Source organism: Leiobunum rupestre, chromosome 5, assembly GCF_980474605.1.
Source record: "Leiobunum rupestre chromosome 5, qqLeiRupe1.1.hap1, whole genome shotgun sequence".
NCBI classification, from domain to species: Eukaryota; Metazoa; Arthropoda; class Arachnida; order Opiliones; family Sclerosomatidae; genus Leiobunum; species Leiobunum rupestre.
The window spans coordinates 60,253,577-60,268,241 of record NC_143388.1 but is presented as its reverse complement, the minus strand read 5'-3'; positions in this window follow the sequence as shown (position 1 = coordinate 60,268,241).

The following is a 14,665-nucleotide window of genomic DNA, read 5'->3' as shown; positions in this document are numbered from 1 at the left end:
GGATTGCAATTCATTATTTCATTTTTTTTAGAAATAATTTAGAAAGAAAGATTTTGGATTATTTTAATTTTTGAAAAATCTTATTTCAAATATAAAATTTTACGTCAATTTTGTGAGAAAAACAGAAAATAAAATCAGAATAAATAAAATTTCAGCGTTAAATTATTGTTCATAGTAATATTTGATATAAATTTTGTCCAATTTTAAATAATTTTAATAAATTAATAATTTTTAACTATAAAAATGTTTCAGCAATAAAATATAATTTCTTGAGAAAAATTATAAATACATTTTAGTGTATTCAACTCATTCCAAATGTCGTTTTTCATAAAGTTATTTTAAACCTTTAACGAACTAACGACTTTCCTAGTTCATTTATAACTAAAATATTTTTCATAATAATATGAGATATTAACTAATATAATATTAATATTTAAAATATATTATTAAAAATAATGGTCTAACCACATTTTCTAAAGTAAAATATATTCAAGGCATAGATCTTGATAAATAATTGATAAATATCAAACAATATCTACCATAATTAGCAAACAAGCATTCCGGTCACGAGTTTTTCGTTTGATGCTAAGATTAGATTCTTTCCTCAATTTATTTCAATGACTATTTACAATTCGATACTTTTGTCAATTCAGCCATGCTTGATTAAAGAAGTGTTTATTGTTTCCATAAGCGTATAATATTGTTTCATATGTGTGACAATTCCTATTCTTCACATGCAAAAGTTTTACTGAGAGCTATTCGCAAGACAGACTGCATTACGGGCTTCGTCACCGTTTTGCGTCCGCTCGCTCCCGTGCAGCGTTGCCAGTTCCTGAAACTAAAATTATCGTGCCAGAGCCAAAAAATTTCGATATCAAAAATACATTATCGTAAGCCAGAAAAATGGCGGTAAATTTGGATTTTCTGTGAAATACTCACGTTAAACTTGTTAAATAATTTTTTTAATAACACTTAAAGGAAAAGTCCAAGCGAGCGAAATTTACCCGCCAAGCGATCTGCCATTTTCTTTCGCCTTCCCTGGAGCCGCAGACCGCACGCGGAGCAAGCGCGCGCAGGGAACCGAGCGCTGTTATAGCGCGAACAGCACGTGATTAAAGTCCTAGAACGTCACCGCGAAACAAAATGGCAGCTCACTTGGCGGGTAAATTTCACTCGTTTAAAAATTAATTTCTCGTCATTAAAAAAAGGTACAATTTTACGACTGATATTTTTGAGTTTATTTAAACATGATCTTTCAAATAAATCCAAATCTTACCCAACCTGAACTTTTCCTTTAAAGCTCGACGCATTGAAAACTTACGTTTAAAATTCGAATTTTTTCAGCCAAAATGAAAATTATAGTACATTATCGTACGCGCAAGCTGAATTATCGAAAAATGCGTACTATATAGCACGCCGTTGAAAATATCGTACAACGCTGCTCCCGCGTCACACGTAGCCTTTACAGCGCCTCGCTAGGGGGAGATTTTCTTCTTGTGATGACGTCACTTCGTTACTAGCTCTCAGTAAAATATTCCCCAAAGTGACAAACTTATGGAACAATATTATACACTAATGTTGTTACCAATTAGTTTAGCGATAGTAACTATCGTATTTACAGCTCTTTTGTCTCGCTCACGAATCAAACGGGGGAGCGACATTCTTTCAACTCATTTCCTTTGTTTATCCAAGTAATAGTGAAACAAATCTTAGTATTTGCCACCGCGTTGGGAATAAAACGCTGGAAGCTAGTGTACATTGTTCGTTGATAAGGAGGCCGTGAAATTTATGGAAAAATAGGCGGTCGGAACAAAAATTAATACAAATTTACATACAAGGGGTTAGGTAAACTATGAGAGGAAATGGACATTTACTTCCTTATTCGTTCCATTTTTACTATTCTTTTTTCAACTATTTTAAGGAAACTTTAAATACGCTCCGCTTTCAATGGCTAAAAGTGTTTTATAACAGAAAAAGGTTATCATTTAATCAAACCGACGCCAGTTGAGGAAAGTCCAAGTGGACTGCCCAAAAAGCAGTGAAGCACGCTTTTCTATTGTTGTATTTTATTCTAAAGCAGCTATAATAGAAAAATATATTTATTTCTCTGTATACAATTAATAAACAAAAAAATCCACATGGAAATGGAGCGATAATATGAACTGTGAAAGAGTTGCGGTGTTTCTATTTTGATAGTGCAGAAAATATAATATCAATCAGGGCTATTTTATGCATTAGGTTTAGTAGACACAGTGTCTAGGACCCAATATATATATATATATATATATATATATATATATATATATATATACAGGGTGTTTCAAAAGGTTATGCAAAAAATTTAAGGAGTTGTAGGGGGTGCCTGTTTTTTTTTCATTTTCCTACGATGAATTAAAAAAGCGCCAGAGAGCTTCGAAATGTGGTCAAAATCAAGCAGGAGGGTAGTGGCAACCCTTCATGCCCCGTGAGCCCACAGCTCCCTACACTCACTGTTACCGAGATTAGTTGGCTGGATCGTTTTCGGTTTTAATTTCTGTAATTTCTAGTCTTAAAATATTAATAAAAAATAAAAGAATTCAGAGCAAAATATAGATTTTAAAATTTGAATCCTTGACTATTTTAAACAATGACCCTTAATTACGAATGACATAAAGTGGTGATAAGGGCAGTTATTTTTCGGTTTTTTGAGACATGATGTATATACTGTGAGACTTGTACAATCTTTGGTTCTTTAATTGTAGGTTTGGTTATGAATATTTAATTAATAATTTGAAATTTGGTAAATTAATTAGCAAATTATTATTTTTCTGAAGTCAATTTTTCTTAAAATTACAAAATCACAAATTTTTAAATAATTACCAATTGACTAAATAAGCCATTTAACAAATAACCAATATAACAAATTACTAGTAGCTGAACATAGAAAATGACTAATTCATGCATTAATTTAGTAAATTACTAAATTTAGTAATTTCCATTTTAGTAATTTCGTAATATTATAATATCGCGAGCAATTTATTAAATTAGTTTTTAAATAAATTAATAACTCAGCATATTACACAATAACGGCTTTACGAATTGCTAACTTATTGAGTTATAAAAATAATTAAATAATAATTAAGTTAATTATTAAGTACGTTAGAAAATTTTATTTATAAATTAATTAGTTTATAATAACGTATTTCTATTCATTATTATTAAGTAAATTACTAATTTAGCATATCATAAAATTTATTAATATTGTAAATTACTGAAATATATATTTACAAATTTAGCAACCTATTCTACTAAATAGGTAATTATTAGTAATTCAGTAATTTAACTAATTAACCAATTTTGAAAATGACTTTTCAATTTTTAGAAAATTAATAGTAACAATTTCACTTTTAGTAACTGATTAGATAATATTACCGAATTTCTTGTTTGCGCGTCTCTGCACAAGCCCTGCCCTATGGCCTACGCAAATGACCCAGCCTAAGATGTCTTAAAACGGCTCCATGTTCATTACGAACTCTAACGTATCGGAAACCAAAACCTATGCGATAGGGAATTGCAATTTACTCCAAAGGTTCAAATTACCAAAACGAAGTTTTTTTTCCCACTGAACCGTGAAAAATTATTGAACGAAAAACAAAAAAGAGGTTCTTTGTCTTTAGTTTAAATTTACAAATACGCTTTTTGTATATAGACTTAATGCATATAAAATAAAAATATTTAGGACAATGGAAATTATGTTCTTTTTTCAATTTTGATATTTAATTATCTAAATTAACACAAATACCAGTCAGTCAGCTATACTGAATTTTTTTGGTTATATTCTTGAAATAAAATTCGTGAAGTTAACTTTCTCTGCTCTTAAAAACGAAATGCAAATTAACAAACCAAAAGGATCCATCATTTAAGTGTGACAAAATTAACCTGATTTGGAATTTAACGGAATACTAATGAGGGAAGTAAGAGACCACGCTAAACGTGTAAATAAGAACCACTTTTTCAGGTAACCAATTTATCATTCTAGAATGTAATTGTTTTCCTGTATTTTTTTTAAATCTTTCACTTAATCATTGACGAGTAAATTACCCACACAAAAACACCTGTCTAAACCATATTTATTCCTAAGACGACATTAAGATGTTTGAATTTGGATTAAAAAAATATTAATAAGGGTTCAATTTTGGGCAATTTGATCAAAACCTAAAAAAACTATTCAAGATTTATAATTTAACGAAAATATTATCACTAAATATTTGGTGACAAGTACGAAAAAAAAATATTTATATTTATATTTATATTTAGAGTATTTTCTAACTAAAATTAGGATATGTCATGTGTCATTTTCATTGAGTGGTCACAATATAGGTTGTTTCTTTATATTCAAAGAACAGGTAATTATACTTCAATAATTTCGGTCGTATCCCTCCATCTCGGAAGTAGGAAAATTGTGGTCTCATGATCGAAAGAAATGTTGGTCGCGGTCCCGTCTATAATGACCAGTTTAAAGGTATTTCCCACCTGAGAGAAAAATAACGCCTTTGAACGAGACAACCTCGTCTTTAAGCGCATTTTAGAATCTTTCCTCCAAGATATGAAACGGATACTTATTATAGAGAAAAGCCCGTAGTAGACGCAATTGATTTTCAAAGGTTAAACTTGCTTTTATGGGATGACAGCGAATAGTTAATTTTTTATAATGTATATTCTGCTGGGAAAAATGAAGCCGTAAAATATTTATGTCCATTAGGCCCCACTAACATATCCTCTTTTGAAGGCCACTGAAAATACCACGATGGGCACGGTCAGAGAAAATTACATATTTGCAGATCTAAATATTTTCAAATGAGTGTGAAAAGAGAGGAGTACCGTTCATGTTGCTCAAAAAGGGACGAAAATTGAGGAGCACCGCTTATACTTCTTAAATGAGCTTAAAAAGAGGAGACCCGTTTATGGTACTCAAATGAACTTGAAAAGAGAGGAGCACCGTTTATGCTTCTCAAATGAGCTTAAAAAGAGGAGACTTGTTTATGGTACTCAAATGAGCTTGAAAAGAGGAGCATCGTTTCTCGGTTTATGCTTCTCAAATGAGCTTAAAAAGAGGAGACTTGTTTATGGTACTCAAATGAGCTTGAAAAGAGAGAATCGCCGTTAATGCTTCTCAAATGAGCTTAAAAATGGAGACTCGTTTATGTTGCTCAAATGAGTACGAAAAGAGAGGACCCCCAGAGAATATTGCTTAAATAAGCGTGAATAGAGAGAAGCAACGATTAGGTTGTTCAATTGAGCTCCATAAGTGAGGAGCGAAGCTTTCCTTAATTGAGCAGTGGGTGATGAGCTGAGCTCTTCCTCAGATAAATTGCCCATCCTTGTAAGAGTATAAATAATGCAATGAAATGACTCCAAGGAATCATCTTAATATTTTTAAGGCCCCTTAATGACATAAAAATAAAAAAATACTTTATGTACCTTCCATAATTGTCTGTCGATTATTTTTCTACAATCCACATTTTCAAAATTTCGATGTTTCTGCAGTAAACAATGGAATTTCTGTTAATGAAACTCTTCTTAATAATCTTTTTTTTGGTTTTTGGATATTTTAAAGGAAAACCTACGCAAAATTATTTAAAAAAAAAACGAGTAGGGTGAAAGTTGATATCAAAATAATTTGTTTCCTAAAAGCGCGTCGTTGATTCACGTTTTGTTGAAAAAACGGGCCCAAAGCGAAATTGCGTTTCTTATTTTTAACTCTTTGAAACGAAAACTAACTCCTTTAAACAAACTTTCCTTCTCTTTGGACCAGGAAGGAATCATTACCATGAGATAGACAGAGATTAAGGACGCAGTTATACGTCTAGGAATGTACGTCCGAATTATGTTTCATGTATTTCCATTTTGGTCGGCATAAGTAACATCATAATCATAAGTATGGTACTTCCTATTGTGTGAACACCAAATTTCTGACCGAACCTGTTTTCGACACTGACCCTCTCGAGCTGGACTAGCAACCAAACTGAATCGTATATTATCGTCGTTGGTTGTAGAAAATTTCGCCTTGGCTTTATTTAGACACTAAGGGGGTATTTGCAATCAGATGGTAGACAATTTTTGCTAATTTTTGTACTTATTGGTATTATGTTAATTATGATTCAGGTAATTAGGTTAAGCTATACCAAACAGTGGAAAGGGGGCGTATATGGGTACATTGTACCCTCCTAGATTTCGGGGGGGGGGGGGTAAAATCTATGTATTTGTAACCCCCAATATTACACCCCCAAAATTTCCATAAATAACATTTTGGTCTCTAATTTTCGAAAATCCACATAAATAATAATTGTATTATACATATATATATATATATATATATATATATATATATATTCATATAATTATGTTAATTAAGAAAATGATTTAAATAAATATTGAATTAGGTTTGATATTTGCTATGGTCGTGAAAATCACTAGCAAATATACCATACAAATTTAGAAAAACAAATCTTGCGTTTTTGGCTTGACAAATAAACGTGATTTTCGAGAAGAGCTGTGGGCTAACCCGAATTTTTAATTTGTTACCCCACCCAATATTTTCCTTCAGCCACCACCGCTATCAAAAGTATATAAAATATCTTTTGATTGAAACATGCAGACTTCCACTGAATTTTAAAAGTGCCCTTTGGAAGAAAGAATAGTTAACTGCGAAATACGAAATAAATTTATTTCTAAAACTATTTAATCGGAAAATATACGTTATAAATCAGAAAATATCCCTAAGCTTTGTAATTTTTACAGGTGGTATCGTTTGAACCGTGATGACGTCGAACCTGCAAAGGAACGTGTTACGGTTCAGATAGAAACCCCTCTCGTAACAGATGCAAAATATACTTATGACTCTACGTAATTCCTTAAAAAGAAGACTCTTAAAAACGCTAAAAAGTGAATTGTGAAAATGCTTTTGGCAGCACTGCCACGTTCCCGTTTCTTAATGAGCAGAGCTTAACCTCCCGCATAACTTAGCCGCCCGTCCCAGAAAAATCAACTTTATCCCACTTTCATTTTTTCATTACAGGAAAATGCGCCGCTAAATAATAAAATGAGGAAACTTTGGCATTAAACTTTTTTCTAGTTCCCGACGCTGTTGGTTTTTAACGGCATCTGTACTCGGAAACCTGTCTCTTAATCTAAATTAATATATTTGTTCATTGGCATTTAAATAAATGTATTTATTATTTTGTTAGTTTTATAATGGTTTTTAATATTTTATTTTTCTAATTAAATATTTACAGCACAATATATATTAAGATTATAGATGGCAGAGAAGAATCAAGTGCGTAAAAATCACCGTTTCTTTATCTAAATTAATATTTTATTATAGTGTCTTTGAAAGAAATGTATAAGTCATATTGTTAGATTTATAAGATTTTTAATAATAAAAAAGTTTTATTAAATATTTATCGCACAATATCCAATATATTTAAATTATATAGAGTAGAATCAAGTGCATAAATATCGATTTTTATGTAATAATTATACTGTTAGATTTATAAGAGTTTTAATATTTAACATTTTTCGAATAATTTATGGATTATGGAAACTATCTTACACAAACTATGCAAACTATCTTACACAAAATATGAAAACTATGTTAGGCGAACTCCATGCGAAATGCTTACGAAGAGCGGCACCAGATGAGAAAAACTAAGCTTGGTCGCCATCACGGTCAGTAAAGTGTTAGGTAGGTTAGCATAACAGTCAGGAACGAGTTAGTTAGTTAGGTCAGCATCACAGTCAGGAACGAGTTAGGTAGGTCAGCATCACAGCCAGGAACGAGTTAGTGAGGTCAGCATCACAGTCAGGAACGAGTTAGGTAGGTCAGCATCACAGCCAGGAACGAGTTAGGTAGGTCAGCATCACAGTCAGGAATGAGTTAGGTAGGTCAGCATCACAGTCAGGAACGAGTTAGGTAGGTCAGCATCACAGTCAGGAACGAGTTAGTGAGGTCAGCATCACAGTCAGGAACGAGTTAGTGAGGTCAGCATCACAGTCAGGAACGAGATAGGTAGGTCAGCATCACAGCCAGGAACGAGTTAGTGAGGTCAGCATCACAGTCAGGAATGAGTTAGGTAGGTCAGCATCACAGTCAGGAACGAGTTAGTGAGGTCAGCATCACAGTCAGGAACGAGTTAGGTAGGTCAGCATCACAGTCAGGAACGAGTTAGGTAGGTCAGCATCACAGTCAGGAACGAGTTAGTGAGGTCAGCATCACAGTCAGGAACGAGTTAGTGAGGTCAGCATCACAGTCAGGAACGAGTTAGGTAGGTCAGCATCACTGTCAGGAACGAGTTAGGTAGGTCAGCATCACAGTCAGGAATGAGTTAGGTAGGTCAGCATCACAGTCAGGAACGAGTTAGTAAGGTCAGCATCACAGTCAGGAACGATTTAGGTAGGTCAGTATCACAATCAGGAACGAGTTAGGTAGGTCAGCATCACAGTCAGGAACGAGTTAGGTAGATCAGCATCACAGTCAGGAATGAGTTAGGTAGGTCAGCATCACAGTCAGGAACGAGTTAGTGAGGTCAGCATCACAGTCAGGAACGATTTAGGTAGGTCAGTATCACAATCAGGAACGAGTTAGGTAGGTCAGCATCACAGTCAGGAACGAGTTAGTGAGGTCAGCATCACAGTCAGGAACGAGTTAGTGAGGTCAGCATCACAGTCAGGAACGAGTTAGGTAGGTCAGCATCACAGTCAGGAATGAGTTAGGTAGGTCAGCATCACAGTCAGGAACGACTTAGTGAGGTCAGCATCACAGTCAGGAACGAGTTAGTGAGGTTAGCATCACAGTCAGGAACGAGTTAGTGAGGTCAGCATCACAGTCAGGAACGAGTTAGTGAGGTCAGCATCACAGTCAGGAACGAGTTAGTGATGTCAGCATCACAGTCAGGAACGAGTTAGGCAGGTCAACATCACAGTCAGGAACGAGTTAGGTAGGTCAGCATCACAGTCAGGAACGAGTTAGTGAGGTCAGCATCACAGTCAGGAACGAGTTAGGTAGGTCAGCATCACAGTCAGGAACGAGTTAGTGAGGTCAGCATCACAGTCAGGAACGAGTTAGGTAGGTCAGCATCACAGTCAGGAACGCGTTAGGTAGGTCAGCATCACAGTCAGGAATGAGTTAGTGAGGTCAGCATCACAGTCAGGAACGAGTTAGTGAGGTCAGCATCACAGTCAGGAACGAATTAGGTAGGTCAGCATCACTGTCAGGAACGAGTTAGGTAGGTCAGCATCACAGTCAGGAACGAGTTAGGTAGGTCAGCATCACAGTCAGGAACGAGTTAGTGAGGTCAGCATCACAGCCAGGAACGAGTTAGGTAGGTCAGCATCACAGTCAGGAATGAGTTAGGTAGGTCAGCATCACAGTCAGGAACGACTTAGTGAGGTCAGCATCACAGTCAGGAACGAGATAGTGAGGTTAGCATCACAGTCAGGAACGAGTTAGTGAGGTCAGCATCACAGTCAGGAACGAGTTAGTGAGGTCAGCATCACAGTCAGGAACGAGTTAGTGATGTCAGCATCACAGTCATTAACGTGTTAATGAGGTCAGCATCACAGTCAGGAACAAGTTAGGCAGGTCAACATCACAGTCAGGAACGAGTTAGGTAGGTCAGCATCACAGTCAGGAACGAGTTAGTGAGGTCAGCATCACAGTCAGGAACGAGTTAGGTAGGTCAGCATCACAGTCAGGAACGAGTTAGTGAGGTCAGCATCACAGTCAGGAACGAGTTAGGTAGGTCAGCATCACAGTCAGGAACGCGTTAGGTAGGTCAGCATCACAGTCAGGAACGAGTTAGTGAGGTCAGCATCACAGTCAGGAACGAGTTAGTGAGGTCAGCATCACAGTCAGGAACGAGTTAGGTAGGTCAGCATCACTGTCAGGAACGAGTTAGGTAGGTCAGCATCACAGTCAGGAATGAGTTAGGTAGGTCAGCATCACAGTCAGGAACGAGTTAGTGAGGTCAGCATCACAGTCAGGAACGATTTAGGTAGGTCAGTATCACAATCAGGAACGAGTTAGGTAGGTCAGCATCACAGTCAGGAACGAGTTAGGTAGATCAGCATCACAGTCAGGAATGAGTTAGGTAGGTCAGCATCACAGTCAGGAACGAGTTAGTGAGGTCAGCATCACAGTCAGGAACGATTTAGGTAGGTCAGTATCACAATCAGAAACGAGTTAGGTAGGTCAGCATCACAGTCAGGAACGAGTTAGGTAGGTCAGCATCACAGTCAGGAACGATATAGGTAGGTCAGAATCACAGCCAGGAACGAGTTAGTGAGGTCAGCATCACAGTCAGGAACGAGTTAGTGAGGTCAGCATCACAGTCAGGAACGAGTTAGTGAGGTCAGCATCACAGTAAGGAACGAGTTAGTGAGGTCAGCATCACAGTCAGGAACGAGTTAGGTAGGTCAGCATCACTGTCAGGAACGAGTTAGGTAGGTCAGCATCACAGTCAGGAATGAGTTAGGTAGGTCAGCATCACAGTCAGGAACGAGTTAGTGAGGTCAGCATCACAGTCAGGAACGATTTAGGTAGGTCAGTATCACAATCAGGAACGAGTTAGGTAGGTCAGCATCACAGTCAGGAATGAGTTAGGTAGGTCAGCATCACAGTCAGGAACGAGTTAGTGAGGTCGGCATCACAGTCAAGAACGAGTTAGTGAGGTTAGCATCACCGTCAGGAACGAGTTAGTGAGGTCAGCATCACAGTCAGGAACGAGTTAGTGAGGTCAGCATCACAGTCAGGAACGAGTTAGTGAGGTCAGCATCACAGTCAGGAATGAGTTAGGTAGGTCAGCATCACAGTCAGGAACGAGTTAGTGAGGTCAGCATCACAGTCAGGAACGAGTTAGTGATGTCAGCATCACAGTCAGGAACGAGTTAGGTAGGTCAACATCACAGTCAGGAACGAGTTAGGTAGGTCAGCATCACAGTCAGGAACGAGTTAGTGAGGTCAGCATCACAGTCAGGAACGAGTTAGGTAGGTCAGCATCACAGTCAGGAATGAGTTAGTGAGGTCAGCATCACAGTCAGGAACGAGTTAGGTAGGTCAGCATCACAGTCAGGAACGAGTTAGGTAGGTCAGCATCACAGTCAGGAACGAGTTAGTGAGGTCAGCATCACAGTCAGGAACGAGTTAGTGAGGACAGCATCACAGTCAGGAACGAGTTAGGTAGGTCAGCATCACTGTCAGGAACGAGTTAGGTAGGTCAGCATCCCAGTCAGGAATGAGTTAGGTAGGTCAGCATCACAGTCAGGAACGAGTTAGTGAGGTCAGCATCACAGTCAGGAACGATTTAGGTAGGTCAGTATCACAATCAGGAACGAGTTAGATAGGTCAGCATCACAGTCAGGAACGAGTTAGGTAGATCAGCATCACAGTCAGGAATGAGTTAGGTAGGTCAGCATCACAGTCAGGAACGAGTTAGTGAGGTCAGCATCACAGTCAGGAACGATTTAGGTAGGTCAGTATCACAATCAGAAACGAGTTAGGTAGGTCAGCATCACATTCAGGAACGAGTTAGGTAGGTCAGCATCACTGTCAGGAACGAGATAGGTAGGTCAGAATCACAGCCAGGAACGAGTTAGTGAGGTCAGCATCACAGTCAGGAACGAGTTAGTGAGGTCAGCATCACAGTCAGGAACGAGTTAGGTAGGTCAGCATCACAGTCAGGAACGAGTTAGGTAGGTCAGCATCACAGTCAGGAACGAGTTAGTGAGGTCAGCATCACAGTCAGGAACGAGTTAGTGAGGTCAGCATCACAGTCAGGAACGAGTTAGGTAGGTCAGCATCACAGTCAGGAACGAGTTAGGTAGGTCAGCATCGCAGTCAGGAATGAGTTAGGTAGGTCAGCATCACAGTCAGGAACGAGTTAGTGAGGTCGGCATCACAGTCAGGAACGAGTTAGTGAGGTTAGCATCACCGTCAGGAACGAGTTAGTGAGGTCAGCATCACAGTCAGGAACGAGTTAGTGAGGTCAGCATCACAGTCAGGAACGAGTTAGTGAGGTCAGCATCACAGTCAGGAACGAGTTAGTGAGGTCAGCATCACAGTCAGGAACGAGTTAGTGAGGTCAGCATCACAGTCAGGAATGAGTTAGGTAGGTCAGCATCACAGTCAGGAACGAGTTAGTGAGGTCAGCATCACAGTCAGGAACGAGTTAGTGATGTCAGCATCACAGTCAGGAACGAGTTAGTGAGGTCAGCATCACAGTCAGGAACGAGTTAGGTAGGTCAGCATCACAGTCAGGAACGAGTTAGGTAGGTCAGCATCACAGTCAGGAACGAGTTAGTGAGGTCAGCATCACAGTCAGGAACGAGTTAGGTAGGTCAGCATCACAGTCAGGAACGAGTTAGGTAGGTCAGCATCACAGTCAGGAACGAGTTAGGTAGGTCAGCATCCCAGTCAGGAACGATTTAGGTAGGTCAGTATCACAATCAGGAACGAGTTAGGTAGGTCAGCATCACAGCCAGTAACGAGTTAGTGAGGTCAGCATCACAGCCAGTAACGAGTTAGTGAGGTCAGCATCACAGTCAGGAACGAGTTAGGTAGGTCAGCATCACAGTCAGGAACGAGTTAGGTAGGTCAGAATCACAGTCAGGAACGAGTTAGTGAGGTCAGCATCACAGTCAGGAACGAGTTAGGTAGGTCAGCATCACAGTCAGGAACGAGTTAGGTAGGTCAGCATCACAGTCAGGAACGAGTTAGGTAGGTCAGCATCACAGTCAGGAATGAGTTAGTGAGGTCAGCATCACAGTCAGGAACGAGTTAGGTAGGTCAGCATCACAGTCAGGAACGAGTTAGGTTGGTCAGCATCACAGTCAGGAACGAGTTAGTGAGGTCAGCATCACAGTCAGGAACGAGTTAGGTAGGTCAGCATCACAGTCAGGAATGAGTTAGGTAGGTCAGCATAACAGTCAGGAACGAGTTAGGTAGGTCAGCATCACAGTCAGGAACGAGTTAGGTAGGTCAGCATCCCAGTCAGGAACGATTTAGGTAGGTCAGTATCACAATCAGGAACGAGTTAGGTAGGTCAGCATCACAATCAGGAACGAGTTAGGTAGGTCAGCATCACAGTCAGGAACGAGTTAGGTAGGTCAGCATCACAGTCAGGAACGAGTTAGGTAGGTCAGCATCACAGTCAGGAACGAGTTAGGTAGGTCAGCATCACAGTCAGGAACGAGTTAGTGAGGTCAGCATCACAGTCAGGAATGAGTTAGGTAGGTCAGCATCACAGTCAGGAACGAGTTAGTGAGGTCAGTATCACAATCAGGAACGAGTTAGGTAGGTCAGCATCACAGTCAGGAACGAGTTAGGTAGGTCAGCATCACAGTCAGGAACGAGTTAGGTAGGTCAGCATCACAGTCAGGAACGAGTTAGTGAGGTCAACATCACAATCAGGAACGAGTTAGGTAGGTCAGCATCCCAGTCAGGAACGATTTAGGTAGGTCAGCATCACAGTCAGGAACGAGTTAGTGAGGTCAGCATCACAGTCAGGAACAAGTTAGGTAGGTCAGCATCACAGTCAGGATGGAGTTAGTGAGGTCTACGGGGACCTCGAATTTTTTCAATGAATGTTAGAAAATTTTGGAAACTATATTACACAAATTATGGAAACTATGTTAGACAAATTATGGAAACTATATTACACAAATTATGAAAACTATGTTAGACAAATTATGGAAACTATGTTACACAATTATGGAAACTATGTTAGACAAATTATGGAAACTATGTTACACAATTATGGAAACTATGTTACACAATTATGGAAAGTATGTTAGACAAATTATGGAAACTATGTTAGACAAATTATGGGAACTATGTTAGACAAATTATGGAAACTATGTTACACAAATTATGGAAACTATCTTACACAAACTATGGAAACTATGTTAGTTAAATTATGGAAACTTTGTTACACAATTATGGAAACTATGTTAGACAAATTATGGGAACTATATGTTAGACAAATTATGGTAATTATGTTAGACAAATTATGGAAACTATGTTACACAATTATGGAAACTATGTTAGACAAATTATGGAAACTTTGTTACACAAATTATGGAAACTATGTTAGACAAATTATGGAAATTTGTTACACAAATTATGGAAACTTTGTTACACAAACTATGGAAAATATGTTAGACAAATTATGGAAACTATGTTAGACAAATTATGGAAACTATGTTACACAATTATGGAAACTATGTTAGACAAATTATGGAAACTATGTTACACAAATTATGGAAACTATATTACACAAATTATGGAAACTATCTTACACAAACTATGGAAACTATGTTAGACAAATTATGGAAACTATGTTAGACAAATTATGGAAACTATGTTAAACAAATTAAGGAAACTATGTTAGACAAATTATGGAAACTATGTTAGACAAATTATGGAAACTTGTTACACAAATTATGGAAACTTTGTTACACAAACTATGGAAAATATGTTACACAATTATGGAAACTATGTTACACAATTATGGAAAGTATGTTAGACAAATTATGGGAACTATATGTTAGATAAATTATGGAAACTATGTTACACAAATTATGGAAACTTCGTTACACAAACTATGGAAAATATGTTAGACAAATTATGGAA